Source organism: Oncorhynchus gorbuscha, linkage group LG07, assembly GCF_021184085.1.
Source record: "Oncorhynchus gorbuscha isolate QuinsamMale2020 ecotype Even-year linkage group LG07, OgorEven_v1.0, whole genome shotgun sequence".
NCBI classification, from domain to species: Eukaryota; Metazoa; Chordata; class Actinopteri; order Salmoniformes; family Salmonidae; genus Oncorhynchus; species Oncorhynchus gorbuscha.
In genome coordinates this window covers 38,582,277-38,597,688 of record NC_060179.1, presented here as the reverse complement: position 1 = coordinate 38,597,688, position 15,412 = coordinate 38,582,277, and the positions used below count along the sequence as shown (strand labels likewise).

At 43.0% G+C, this 15,412-nt stretch overlaps 1 protein-coding gene across 2 annotated transcripts in view; it reads left to right on the top strand.

Moving 5' to 3' along the window:
• Nucleotides 1–7,005: 7,005 nt before the first annotated feature.
• Nucleotides 7,006–15,412, top strand: part of LOC124039842 (zinc finger protein 438-like) — a 113,478-nt gene continuing 105,071 nt past the window's right edge. For both annotated transcript variants that reach the window (XM_046356299.1, XM_046356300.1), the window contains exon 1: nt 7,006–7,295. The gene's annotated coding sequence lies outside the window, so the exon portion shown is untranslated. The remainder of the gene's footprint in view (nt 7,296–15,412) is intronic.

Genomic DNA, 15,412 nt, shown 5'->3' with positions numbered 1-15,412 from the left:
GCCGGGGAGTATGGGTAGTAAGGGAAACCCAAAGCCACAGTTTAAATTCCAGAACAGGAAACGACTGTAATAACACAACATTGTCAAAGGGCTAGCTGGAAATAAACATCCTACAATGATATTCTCATTTATTATTCATAATAAAGATGGTAAACGGGGGAAAAATAGAAGTTCAGCAGTGCATGAATTCTATAATTGGTGCCTAATCCAGCCTCTCCCAATAACTCATGGATTGGTTGACAGGAAGTGGGATAGAAACCTTCTACAGCACTAAATTCGTTTTTTTATGTTTCAAAATGATCACTTACAGTTTGTAATAAGTTGTGTGAAACACTCACTCAACACAGACCTGCACCTAAAGAGTAAAACCATGACCACCAACTGAGTATATGTACACTCCGTGGAGTAACGCAAGCCATACACCAATAGTCTCTCCATTACGGCACACTGAAAATGTCAAAAGTTGAGAAGAGTCAAGTGTTTCATTTGAATGTTTTACAGCTCTGGAGAGTGCGATCGAGGGGAGGGCATACTGCCTTGCCTTGATCGCTGGGAGGAGAAATAGAGGTGCACAGAGAGAGGGACAGAAAGAGGCGGGGGGGGGGGGGGGGGACAGAATCTAATTTTGTTCATCCCTCCAGGTCCCAGATGTTTGAGCCTCTCGGCCATAGAAATATAATTTCTAGAATGGACATCCCTATTCGAGTCAATATGCTGTTTCCTTCAGTGCCTCTAGATCTGTTATTGAACATGGCCCCACGGAAAATATCTAATGCTTAACCCACCTTAACAGCATGGCTTGGATAGGACAAAACTGTCCATAGATAGAATATGTTTGAAACACACCAATGAGGTGTACACTCTCCTCATTACCATAAGGTTGCATATGAGTTTACCTAAGAAATCCCTATAATAAGGGGGAAATGTATTCCGCACCATTGGCATAAAGGTGCGCTTGAAATAACACCATCACAGGAGCATGGGTTTCAACTTGACAGTGGACACATACATACATAATTAACCTAAAAATGCATATTTAATCTCAAAGCATTTCATCTCCAAACATCAAAACCCCCTCACTACACTGACATAATGAGCATGGTACTGGAGCCTAAATTATTTGTATTTGTGGTAAGAGAGAATTGGCATGGGAATCTTTGCAAGATCATCCTCTACCTGTATAAAGCTGCAAAACAATTGCTATGAAAAGTAACTCCTTGTTTTGGTTTTGGGTCAAATTAAATTATATGAATGGCTGATTGCATATATGCAAATCAAATCCAATTTATTTGTCACATACACATGATTAGCAGATGTTAATGCGAATGTAGCAAAATGCTTGTGCTTCTAGTTCCGACCATGCAGTAATATCTAACAAGTAATCTAACAATTTAACAACTACTACCTTATACACACAAGTGTAAAATAATGAAGAAGAATATGTACAGTATATACACTGCTCAAAAAATAAAGGGAACACTTAAACAACACAATGTAACTCCAAGTCAATCACACTTCTGTGAAATCAAACTGTCCACTTAGGAAGCAACACTGATTGACAATACATTTCACATGCTGTTGTGCAAATGGAATAGACAACAGGTGGAAATTATAGGCAATTAGTAAGACACCCCCAATAAAGGAGTGGTTCTGCAGGTGGTGACCACAGATCACTTCTCAGTTCCTATGCTTCCTGGCTGATGTTTTGGTCACTTTTGAATGCTGGCGGTGCTTTCACTCTAGTGGTAGCATGAGACGGAGTCTACAACCCACACAAGTGGCTCAGGTAGTGCAGCTCATCCAGGATGGCACATCAATGCGAGCTGTGGCAAGAAGGTTTGCTGTGTCTGTCAGCGTAGTGTCCAGAGCATGGAGGCGCTACCAGGAGACAGGCCAGTACATCAGGAGACGTGGAGGAGGCCGTAGGAGGGCAACAACCCAGCAGCAGGACCGCTACCTCCGCCTTTGTGCAAGGAGGACCAGGAGGAGCACTGCAAGAGCCCTGCAAAATGACCTCCAGCAGGCCACAAATGTGCATGTGTCTGCTCATTGATAATTTTTGTGTGATTTTGTTGTCAGCACATTCAACTATGTAAAGAAAAAAGTATTTAATAAGAATATTTCATTTATTCAGATCTAGGATGTGTTATTTTAGTGTTCCCTTTATTTTTTTGAGCAGTGTACATATGAGATGAGAAATGTAGGGTATGTAAACATTATATAAGGTGGCATTGTTTAAGGTGGCTAGTGATACATTTACAATTTTTTATTATTAAAGTGGCTAGAGATGAGTCAGTATGTTGGCAGCAGGCACTCAATGTTAGTGATGGCTGTTTAACAGTCTGATGGCCTTGAGATAGAAGCTGTTTTTCAGTCTTTCGGTACCCGCTTTCATGCACCTGTACTGACCTCACCTTCTGGAGGATAGCGGGGTGAACAGGCAGTGGCTCGGGTGGTTGTTGTCCTTGATGGTCTTTTTGGCCTTCATGTGACATCGGGTGGTGTAGGTGTCCTGGAGGGCAGGTAGTTTGCCCCCGGTGATGCGTTGTGCAGACCTCACTACCCTCTGGAGAGCCTTACAGTTGTGGGTGGTGCAGTTACCGTATCAGGCGGTGATACAGCCCGACAGGATGCTCTCGATTGTGCATCTGTAAAAGTTTGTGAGTTCGTGTTTTTGGTGACAAGCCCGAATTTCTTCAGTCTCGTGAGGTTGAAGAGGCGCTGTTGCGCCTTCTTCACCACGCTGTCTGTGTGGGTGGACCATTTCAGTTTGTCCGTGGTGTACGCCGAGGAACTTGAAACTTACTACCCTCTCCACTACTGTTCCGTCGATGTGGATAGGGGGCTGTTCCCTCTGCTGTTTCCTGAAGTCCACAATCATCTCCTTTGTTTTGTTGTCATTGAGTGTGAGGTTATTTTCCTGACACCACACTACGAGGGCCCTCACCTCCTCCCTGTAGGCCGTCTCGTCGTTGTTGGTAATCAAGCCTACCACTGTAGTGTCGTCCGCAAACTTGATGATTGAGTTGGAGGCGTGCATGGCCACGCAATCGTGGGTGAACAGGGAGTACAGGAGAGGGCTGAGAACGCACCCTTGTGGGGCCCCAGTGTTGAGGATCTGCAGGGTGGTGATGTTACCTACCCTCAGCACCTGGGGGCGGCCCGTCAGGAAGTCCAGGACCCAGTTGCACAGGGTGGGGTCGAGACCCAGGGTCTCGAGCTTGATGACGAGTTTGGAGGGTATTATGGTGTTAAATGCTGAGCTGTAGTCTATGAACAGCCTTCTCACATAGGTATTCCTCTTGTCCAGATGGGTTAGGGCAGTGTGCAGAGTGATTGCGATAGCGTCGTCTTTGGACCTATTTGGGCGGTAAGCAAATTGGAGTGGGTCTAGGGTGTCAGGTAGGGTGGCGGTGATATGGTCCTTGGCTAGTCTCTCAAAGCAATTCATGATGACGGAAGTGAGTGCTACGGGACGATGGTAACTGAGCTAAATGACTTTCACTTTCTTGGGAACAGGAACAATGGTGGCCCCCTTGAAGCATGTGGGAACAGCAGACTGGGATAAGGATTGATTGAATATGTCCGTAAACACACCAGCCAGATGGTCTGCGCATGCTCTGAGGACGTGGCTGGAGATGCCGTCTGGGCCGGCAGCCTTGTGAGGGTTAACACGTTTAAATGTTTTACTCACGTTGGTTGCAGTGAAGGAGATCCCGCAGGTTTTGGTAGCCGGCACTGTGTTGTCCTCAAAGTGAGCAAAGAAGTTGTTTAGTTTGTCTGGGAGCAAGACATTGTGGTCTGTGACGGGGCTGGTTTTCCTTTTGTATCCAGACTCCTTGACTTTTTCCACATTTTGTTATGTTACAGCCTTATTCTAAAATTGATTACATTGTTATTTTTCCTCGTCAATCTACACACAATACCCCATAATGACAAAGCAAAAACAGGTTAAGACATTTTAGCAAATATATTTTTAGAAGTATTCAGACCCTTTACTCAATACTTTGTTGAAGCACCTTTGGCAGCGATTACAGCCTCGAGTCTTCCTGGATATGACACTTCAAGCTTTGCACACCTGTATTTGGGGAGTTTCTCCCATTATTCTCTGCAGATCCTCTCAAGCTCTCAGGTTGGATGGGGAGTGTTGCTGCACAGCTATTTTCAGGTGTCTTCAGAGATGTTAGATCGGGTTCAAGTCTGGACTCTGGCTGGGCCACCCAAGGACATTCAGAGACTTGTCCCGAAGCCACTTGTCTAGGCTGCGTGCTTAGGGTTATTGTCCTGTTGGAAGGTGAACCTTTACCCCAGTCTGAGTGCTCTGGAGCAGGTTTTCATTAAGGATCTCTCTGTACTTTGCTTCGTTCATCTTTGCCTCAATCCTGACTAGTCTCCCAGTTCCTGCTGCTGAACAACATCCCCACGGCATGATGCTGCCATCATCACTATGCTTCACCGTAGGGATGGTGCCAGGTTTCCTCCAGACCTGATGCTTGGCATTCAGGCCAAAGAGTTCAATCTTGGTTTCATCAGATGAGAGAATCTTGTTTCTCATGGTCTGAGAGTCTTTAGGTGCCTTTTGGCAAACTCCAATTGGCCTGTCATGTGCATCTTACTGAGGAGTGGCCTCCGTCTGTCCACTCTTCAATAAAGGCCTCATTGGTGGAGTGCTGCACAGATGGTTGTCCTTCTGGACGGTTCTTCCATCTCCACAGAGAAACTCTAGAGCACTGTTAGAGTGACTATTGGGTTCTTGGTCACCTCCCTGACCAAGGCCCTTCTCCCCCGATTCCTAAGTTTGGCATGGCGGAAAGCTCTAGGAAGTCTTGGTGGTTTCATACTTCTTCCATTTAAGAATGATGGAGGCCACTGTGTACTTGGGGACCTTCAATGCTGCTGAAATGTTTTGATACCCTTCCCCAGATCTGTGCCTCTACGGACAATTCCTTCGACCTCATGGCTTGGTCTTTGCTCTGACATGCACTGTCAACTGTGGGACCTTATATAAACAAGCGTGTGCTTTTCCAAATAATGTCCAATCATTTGAATTTACCACAGGTGGACTCCAATTAAGTTGTAGAAACATCAAACAAGGATGATCAATGGAAACAGGATGCACCTGAGCTCCATTTTGAGTCAAAGGGTCTGAATATTTAGGTAAATAAGGTATCTGTTTTTTAGTTGTAATAAAAATAAAAAAAATTCTAAAAAACTGTTTTCGGGTTTGTCATTATGGTGTATTGTGTATACATTGCTGAGGATTTTTTAATAAGGCTGTAACGTAACAAAATGTGGAAAAAGTCAAGGGGTCTGAATATATGTATGTGACTCGTAATGGGGAAGGATTGCCTGACTAAATGGGCAAATCTCCTGTCTCTGTCTCTCACTCCTCCTTCACCCTATCCATCCATGGAAGACACTTTGTGATTTCCAGCCAAACACCCGAAAGGGCTTCTGTGAACCGATCAATATTGTCATTACTGCCACAGCACTTCCCATTCTTAATTCTATTTAGTGATGAAGCAAAGATTTAGGTATTGATCACAAAAAGTTGTATAGTGCCACCTACTTTCCCCAAGTCTATTGTGCATAGGCACAGGAACTCTATGCATGGCTTTGCTCAAAATAGGTGACTAGTAATATATAGTAACATAGAATTTAATATTGAAACATATTAATAATTTCATAGGATCTCTGGGCGTCGTAATCTATTCAACGTCAATAATCTGTCTGAGGGAAAAATGAATGCTGTCTCAGTAAGTCATTAGAAGGTAGTCACCTATGTTTTTCACTTGCTGCTTTGGGAGATGTGAAATATTGATAAGCTGCCTCTGGATCGCTATCAGCATGAAAGATAACGACCACATCATTCATTATACACTACCTGTAACTGTATTTCACCAACACAAAAAATATCCTATAGGAAGCAAACCATGCTTTAGTCTGAAATATGTGTTTTCAATAACAACATCTGTACACCTTATTTTGTATATGAGAGTGAGAGAGAATGCGCGTGTGTGTGTGTGCCTCTGTGCGTGCATGTGCCTGCGTTCATGTATGTCTGTGTGAAGGGGATTCCTCAGCAGCAGGGCAGCCCCAGCGTGTCTCTCTCGCTCAGACTTCGAAAGACCCCTCTATCTCTCTCTGCCTCACTTCACAGCCGCAGAAGTGAGCAACACCACCTGCCAGGGACCATTCACTAAAGCCTGTGACAGTGGTTAACTGAACAGGACATGTGTAGCCTGAAGTGACTCTGATCGCAGCAAAACTAAAAACATTACGCCTGAATACATCCAGGAAGTCAGCAGCATACTGTTCTACACCCTCAGGGAGCTGCCAGGGACCCGGAAGCTGTGAACGAATGTGTGTGTGTGTGTGTGTGTGTGTGTGTGTGTGTGTGTGTGTGTGTGTGTGTGTGTGTGTGTGTGTGTGTGTGTGTGTGTGTGTGTGTGTGTGTGTGTGTGTGTGTGTGTGTGTGTGTGTGTGTGTGTGTGTGTGTGTAACTGAATACACATACATGTTACAGAAGCAACATTGTGTGCATCTATCATGGAACTGTCATCAGAATAGCCTACTACTGCTATTACTACCACTACTACTATAACTATCACTACTAGTACTACTACAACTACTATACTTTACTAACACAACAGAAAAATAAGGCTTCTCATTATTTGATTAAACCTACTGTAGTGTTTATTTTTATGAAAAATAATGACACCCAAACTGTTTGGGGTCCAACTACAGTCACTTATGGATGTTTCTGCAGTATTTACCAAGATGTTCTAATAAAGCTAAACCTAGACCTATACCTATGTGAAGCTGTCCTCTGAAACATGTACTCATTCTCATCATTCCCCTCTGTTCACTCCACTGTACGTGCAAGCGTCAGGCAAAGGACAACCCCTTTCCTCTTGACAATATTGGAGGTTTACATTTCAACGCCGCTCATTGGCTACATTCTACGAGCCATACCATTCCACTCGAAAAGAGGGTTTCGGGAAACTATGCGACTGCGACACATTCCATTCTTTACAAAATGCATGAAACATATCGTAATCAAAGCATACTATATTTACAGTTTCGCATTTTCTCACTATTAAAAACAGACATTTGACTGCAATTTGGATTGAAAAACGGTCTACTTACTACTCTCGCACCTGCCGTCCCTGGCTGGAGGTACTGCTCAAAATGTCTGTCGAGAAACAGTTTGGAAGATCGGCCGTTCTGCAAGAATTGAACATGTCGCAATTTACAAATTAACGAAGAAGCCTCCAAAACAACTGGGGATACAGGTGAGATGTCTTAAAATACCTCGACAATTTCGTCAAAGCGTAACCCAATGGGCTTGCTGTATTGCGGAGGTAATGTCAGCCAATAGGAATGTAACGATAGAGAGCGATAGCAGGCTTAGGCCTTTCCATAACATTGTATATCAGGAAATCATAAATAACCAGTGTACTATCCGTTTATTTAGGTGTGCGAAATATTTGCGTATGTGTGCTTTCCTCTCATTTGCAAACACGACAGCCGTGTATTTACAGTCATATCAGCACACGTCATATAGGTCAGTCGTCCATGGCACTTTCAGGATCAGACAAGATAAGAAAACAGATTAGCTTTATCCCATTCGTAGTTGCATTTAGAAAATCTATATGATACCAATAATGTAACTGGGTAGTTTTATGCACTGTATACTGATACTACATTTACCTGTGCAGGTGCCATAGCCCTATAAATGACGCCGCGCTTCATTTATAGGGCTACAGGTGCCATAAATATCAAATTGTATTGGTCACATACATATGGTTAGCAGATGTTATTACGAGTGTCGCGAAATGCTTGTTTGCACTGATGGTTGCCTGGCCTATATAGACAAATCCCCCGTGCAATAGTTTAATAGGTACGATTAATTCAATCGTACCTTTTTCTAGTAAAATAAAACACAGTAGAAAAGTTCACTAAGTTGTTTTGTAATTGAGAATTGGAGGCCCACCTGTAGCAAGGCTTTTCTCACGGGATGATTTCACTTCCACGCATGTGCAATTAGCTTGGGGAAGAGGTTAAGTATATATATATATATGTGCCATTTAGCAGACGCTTTTATCCAAAGCGACTTACAGTCATGTGTGCATACATTCTACGTATGGGTGGTCCTGGGAATCGAACCCACTACCCTGGCGTTACAAGCGCCATGCTCTACCAACTGAGCTACAGAAGTCTCTGAAGGTACTGCCATTTGTTAGCGCAATGTTAATTTATTATGATACATGTTATTGTTAAACATGCCCCCCTTAAAATATTGCATGTCCTATTTCATGATGACAGAGGAAAAGAACAGCATGCAGTCAGATGAATGGCAGTAGGCCTAAATGTCTGGAGCAACACTGAATATGCAATGTCAAGTGTTTCAGTGTTCCCTCCAAGGGAGGGCTATGGTGTGATTCACTGAGGTGGCTTTATGATGGCAGGGGAGAACTTTCCACTAATGGGAAAGACATCTCAAATCTTAGCCCTGGACAGAGTGATGACAATGTCTCCTTACATGTTTGTGTTGTGTTCCAGGGTGATTTCCTTACAAATCTATGGTGTTTGTTTTGCTTTCCCTCAAGCAGCATGTGGACAAATATACCTACTTCTACCTCTATCAAATGGACCACAGTCCTACGAATAGTTTGCCTGACAACTCAAACTGATTTATTCTGCTGCTCTATCATTCACTAGCTAGCATACTTCCGTGTGAGACTGCTATAATTGAAGTCGTTTGTGGTGACATCAAAATGAGGAGTGTTGTACAGAACAAAGAGATTGGATAATCTCTAACCTATCAGAATATCAAAGCCAATGACACACTTTTAAACGCCGCTTTACCCACGTGTGCTCTGGCCCAACCCATCGGTTTCTGCGACTAATCAGACAGTCTACAATGGGATGTCGTCGGGGTTGTAATCAGATCCAGACTCCTTATGGAGAAGAAACTTGTCGTGGCATAGCGTTTGGGTAGCCAGGCAAACAAATAGCATGCAATGCTAATGATAAAGTATTTGTAATTATGCCTAACGCATTTCTTTCCTGTAACACTGAAAATAAATTCCCTCAGTTTTTAGTAAGAAGGTCAGATACAGTACAGTGTTATCCAGTGGAAATGTTTTACTCTGATCTAGTGTAAACGCACTGTTTGAAAGATGTGGGTCATTTACTTTGGCATGTTAGGCGCTACAGTGTGGTTTCACATGTGGCGAGAGGAGTGAGGGAGGGGAGAGAGAGTCAAGGTGGAATGGCTGTTTATATAACATTTCCGGTCAATCATAACCAAATCAATATCGCTTGCATGATGTAGGACAGAAATTGCTTTACTGAAATTGGAACTAGTGCTCAACTCTACTGTTTGAATCTCAACTATATCACAACCCAAATCTCAAGAACGAAAGGAGAGGTGTATTCATTCCACCGATTCTGTTGCAAAATGTTTCTTAAACGGAACGAAACCAGGAAGGACCTCCCTGGATTTGTCTAATAGAAACTCTCATTTTAGTTACAAAACAAAACATTTGAAGTGTTTGGACTAATTAGTACAACCCTGAACTAGAGATCAACTCTACTCATCTTAAATGCAGTCAGTACATTTTAAATGAAAGAACAAGAAAGTATGTTAGACGCGTGCCAAATCTGGAGAATAGTGAGTTCTAGAGTTAGTTCTGGAGAATAGTTAGATTCTACAGGAAGAGTATCATTTCATGGTATGAACTGAGAGCTGCTATGCAAGGTGAGACTACATGCAAAAATATACACATACACAGTACATTCTGTATTTTGTGTGTAATGCATTCTCAATGATATGGTCATTGATGGTGTAATCTTGCTGTCAAAATGGTTATACCCCAGTATGATTCTTAGCTAAATTTACACAATGAAAAATTCAGTATTACCATTTTGCTAAATGAGCCTATGTAATGAATCACTAGGTGTGGCTGGTTGGATGACAATGATGAGGAACAATGAGATTCAATACAGAGGCATGTCATAAACCAGGCAAGGCTGGCATATTTATTCAAATAAAAGGGTTCACAAAAGGGTGATCAAAACACAGAGGATGCATTTAAATGATTCTGGAACTTAATTTAGAAGATGGAAGGTAATTGCGCCGGAGGGGATGGCTGCCGTTTTTACGGGCTCCTAATCAACTGCTATTTTGTTTAGTTTTTTGCATTGTTTGTAACTCAATTTTGTACAAAATATTGCTGCTACTGTCTCTTATGACCGAAAAGAGCTTCTGGACATCAGAGCAACTCAAACTGGACAAAGATTGTTTCTTTAATGAGTCCGACACGAAGGATATACTGCTTTGTCGAGACAAGGCCCAAATCCCCATCATCCGCGTGAAGAAAATAAAATGTGGGAGGAGGGCAGGATGCCTTGTAAGATTTTTCCGACGACTAGGTAAACCACCACTACCATCCGTATTATTGGCCAATGTGTAATCATTGGAAAACAAACTGGACAATCTACGATTAATACTATCCTACTAACAGGACATTAAAAAATGGTAATATCTTATCTTTCACCGAGACATCGCTGAACGACTATAGGGATAATATAGAGCTGGTTGGCTTCTCTGTGCATCGGCAGGACAGAGCAGCTACGTCTGGTAAGACGAGGGGCAGGGGTGTCTATTTGTCAATAACCGCTGGTGCTCGATGTCTGATATTAAAGAAGTCTCAAGGTATTGCTCGCCTGAGGTAGATAAGCTGTAGACCACACTATCATGATAAGCTGTAGACCACACTATCTACCAAGAGAGTTCTCATCTATATTATTAGTAGCCATCTATTTACCACCACAAACCGATGCTGGCACTAAGACCGCACTCAAAGAGCTGTATAAGGCCATAAGCAAACAAGAAAATGCTCATCCAGAAGCGACGCTCCTAGTGACTGTGGTCTTTAATGCAGGAAAACTTCAATCCGTTTAACCTCATTTCTACCAGCATGTCACATATGCAAACAAAGGAAAACAACTCTAGACCACCTTTACTCCACACACAGAGACTCATACAAAGCTCTCCCTCGCCCTCCATTTGGCAAATCTGACCATTTTATCCTCCTGATTCCTGCTTTCGTTGGCAACTCTGTCCCAACATTCTGTGTAGAGTTTTGGCAGACATGTTTTGCTGAAGTATTTACAGCTCGGGATCTCTTATCTTGGGTCTAGAGTTTGAATCAACTTTCTGAAACCGTCTTTCTCCACAGTTTGAGTTGGTTCCATGCCTTTCGCTATGTGATATGTAATTGCACTCGTTATCTCATTCCACTTGCTCTTCTTGTCATAGGGAGTACCACTAATGAATGATACCTTGAGTGATAGCTGAGTGCGGATCTGGCTTGAAGATGTCTTCAGCTCTGCTGCTCTGGGGTTTGTTGCACGCATTCTGGTAGATTCTTCATATTCGCAGACATGCATTGTTTTCAGGTGGTGAAAAAGATTGCTGGTGTTTCCACTTTTGGCTAGCACAATGCTTGACACAACTTACACATTACTGTTTGTTGGTCGAGGTCAGATATCTTAAAGCCAAACCAGTTCCAAACAACAGAGGAGACTCCCTTTTTTCAAATCAAATAATTTTATTTGTCACATACACATGGTTAGCAGATGTTAATGCGAGTGTAGCGAAATGTTTGTGCTTCTAGTTCCGACAATGCAGTAATAACCAACAAGTAATCTAACGAACAATTCCAAAACTACTGTCATATACACACACAAGTGTAGGGGGATAAAGAATATGTACATAAAGATATATGAATGAGTGATGGTACAGAGCGGCATAGGCAAGATACAGTAGATGGTATCGAGTACAGTATATACATTTCAGGCTTCAAACATAAAGATATAAAACTGTATTTTTTTTGTGAAGAATCAACAACAAGTGGGACACAATCATGACACAATCATGAAGTGGAACGACATTTATTGGATATTTCAAACTTTTTTAACAAATCAAAAACTGAAAAATTGGGCGTGCAAAATTATTCAGCCCCTTTACTTTCAGTGCAGCAAACTCTCTCCAGAAGTTCAGTGAGGATCTCTGGATGATCCAATGTTGATCTAAATGACTAATAATGATAAATACAATCCACCTGTGTGTAATCAAGTCTCCGTATAAATGCACCTGCACTGTGATCGTCTCAGAGGTCCGTTAAAAGCGCAGAGAGCATCATGAAGAACAAGGAACACACCAGGCAGGTCCAAGATACTATTGTGAAGACGTTTAAAGCTGGATTTGGATACAAAAAGATTTCCCACGCTTTAAACATCCCAAGGAGCACTGTGCAAGCGATAATATTGAAATGGAAGGAGTATCAGACCACTGCAAATCTACCAAGACCTGGCCGTCCCTCTAAGCTTTCAGCTCATACAAGGAGAAGACTGATCAGAGATGCAGCCAAGAGGCCCATGATCACTCTGGATGAACTGCAGAGATCTACAGCTGAGGTGGGAGACTCTGTCCATAGGACAACAATCAGTCGTATTTTGCACAAATCTGGCCTTTATGGAAGAGTGGCAAGAAGAAAGCCATTTCTTAAAGATATCCATAAAACGTGTCATTTAAAGTTTGCCACAAGCCACCTGGGAGACACACCAAACATGTGGAAGAAGGTGCTCTGGTCAGATGAAACCAAAATGTAACTTCTTGGAAACAATGCAAAACGTTATGTTTGGCGTAAAAGCAACACAGCTCATCACCCTGAACACACCATCCCCACTGTCAAACATGGTGGTGGCAGCATCATTGTTTGGGCCTGCTTTTCTTCAGCAGGGACAGGGAAGATGGTTAAAATTGATGGGAAGGTGGATGGAGCCAAATACAGGACCATTCTGGAAGAGAACCTGATGGAGTCTGCAAAAGACCTGAGACTGGGACTGAGATTTGTCTTCCAACAAGACAATGATCCAAAACATAAAGCAAAATCTACAATGGAATGGTTCAAAAATAAACATATCCAGGTGTTAGAATGGCCAAGTCAAAGTCCAGACCTGAATCCAATCGAGAATCTGTGGAAAGAACTGAAAACTGCTGTTCACAAATGCTCTCCATCCAACCTCACTGAGCTCGAGCTGTTTTGCAAGGAGGAATGGGGAAACGATGTCAGTCTCTCGATGTGCAAAACTGATAGACATACCCCAGCAGTGGCTCGGGTGGTTGTCCTTGATGATCTTTATGGCCTTCCTGTAACATCGGGTGGTGTAGGTGTCCTGGAGGGCAGGTAGTTTGCCCCCGGTGATGCGTTGTGCAGACCTCACTACCCTCTGGAGAGCCTTACGGTTGTGGGCGGAGCAGTTGCCGTACCAGGCGGTGATACAGCCTGCCAGGATGCTCTCGATTGTGCATCTGTAGAAGTTTGTGTGCTTTTGGTGACAAGATTAATTTCTTCAGCCTCCTGAGGTTGAAGAGGCGCTGCTGCGTCTTCTTCATGATGCTGTCTGTGTGGGTGGACCAATTCAGTTTGTCTGTCGTGTATGCCGAGGAACTTAAAACTTGCTACCCTCTCCACTACTGTTCCATCGATGTCAATAGGGGGGTGTTCCCTCTGCTGTTTCCTGAAGTCCACAATCATCTCCTTAGTTTTGTTGACGTTGAGTGTGAGGTTATTTTCCTGACACCACACTCCGAGTGCCCTCACCTCCTCCCTGTAGGCCGTCTCGTCGTTGTTGGTAATCAAGCCTACCACTGTTGTGTCGACCGCAAACTTGATGATTGAGTTGGAGGCGTGCGTGGCCACGCAGTCGTGGGTGAACAGGGAGTACAGGAGAGGGCTCAGAACGCACCCTTGTGGGGCCCCCGTGTTGAGGATCAGCGGGGAGGAGATGTTGTTGCCTACCCTCACTACCTGGGGGCGGCCCGTCAGGAAGTCCAGTACCCAGTTGCACAGGGCGGGGTCGAGACCCAGGGTCTCGATCTTGATGACGCGCTTGGAGGGTACTTTGGTGTTGAATGCTGAGTTGTAGTCGATGAACAGCATTCTCACGTAGGTATTCCTCTTGTCCAGATGGGTTAGGGCAGTGTGCAGTGTGGTTGAGATTGCATCGTCTGTGGACCTATTTGGGCGGTAAGCAAATTGGAGTGGGTCTAGGGCAGGGGTGTCAAACTCATTTCGCATCGTGGGCCACATACGGCCTAGGGAGATGCCAAGTGGGCCGGACCATTAAAATTATACCATACTCTGCTATAAATAACCAAAATATCATGTCTTTCCTTTGTTTTGGTGTAAAGAAGCACAAGAACATTAGGAAAATATTGAAATTTAATGAACTATCCTTTTACAAAACATTTCATGAAACACCTCATATTTCCTTAGACAAATGTGCAATTTACTTTTATCATTCACAAATATGCATTGCAACTGATCCCACTGATTGTACAAAGGCACAAAACTTTAATTGGTACTGAAAAATATAGTAATGCACTTTAAGATTAAATGAGACTTTTAAAGAAAGGAATTTTTAAACCACTTACACATACGCATATAAAATCTAAATGTAATCCCTGCGTACACCTTACAAACTAAGGAGAGTGATTTTAAATGTGTAATGAAGAAAGTGTTCGCCTGTCCTGTAAATCTGTAAACTTCATACATGAAACATACATACACATACAATACATACTGAAAATTTATGGAGTTGTATGAACAGTAGAATTCCATCACACAACTTTTGTTTTGAAGCTGCTGACTAACATTAAAGTGCACATTTTTTAAATCACCACAGTAAGGATTCATCTTCACAGAGCTGTATTCTTTCAATGCAAACAGTATCTAAGGCAGCATTTTAAAGGTGTTCGTCTAGTCTGGACTTGTATTTGTACCTGAAACTTGGCATCTTTTGGCCTGTACAAGTGCATCAACACCAGGTGTCATGTCCTGACTAGCTGTCACTTTCAGAATGTCATTTAAGTGCTTGTTTGTGAGCCTTGAACGCATTTTTGTTTTATTGATATTCATCACTGAGAAAATTTGTTCACAAAGGTAGGTTGTCTCAAACATGCACAAAATTTTAGCAGCCAGGGCTGTTAATTTGGGGTACCCTGGTAGTAGATACTGATAAAATCTGTCCAGACCTACAGAGGCAAATTTGTCAATGTCTCATCAACTCCTCGAATAAATATGGCCAGTTGGGCCACGTCTGTGATGTCAGTGCTCTCGTCAATTGCCACGGAAAATGCAATAAATGACTTGACTCCCTGTTTCAATTGACTGTCTAAATCTGCCGATAGTTCCGAAATCCTCTCTGCTATATTACTCCTCGTCAGGCTAATATTGGCAAAAGCTCGTCGCTTCTCGGGACACACAAGTTCAGCCGCCTTCATCATGCATCGTTTAACAAAGTCACCGTCGGAATACGGCTTCGATGCTAATGC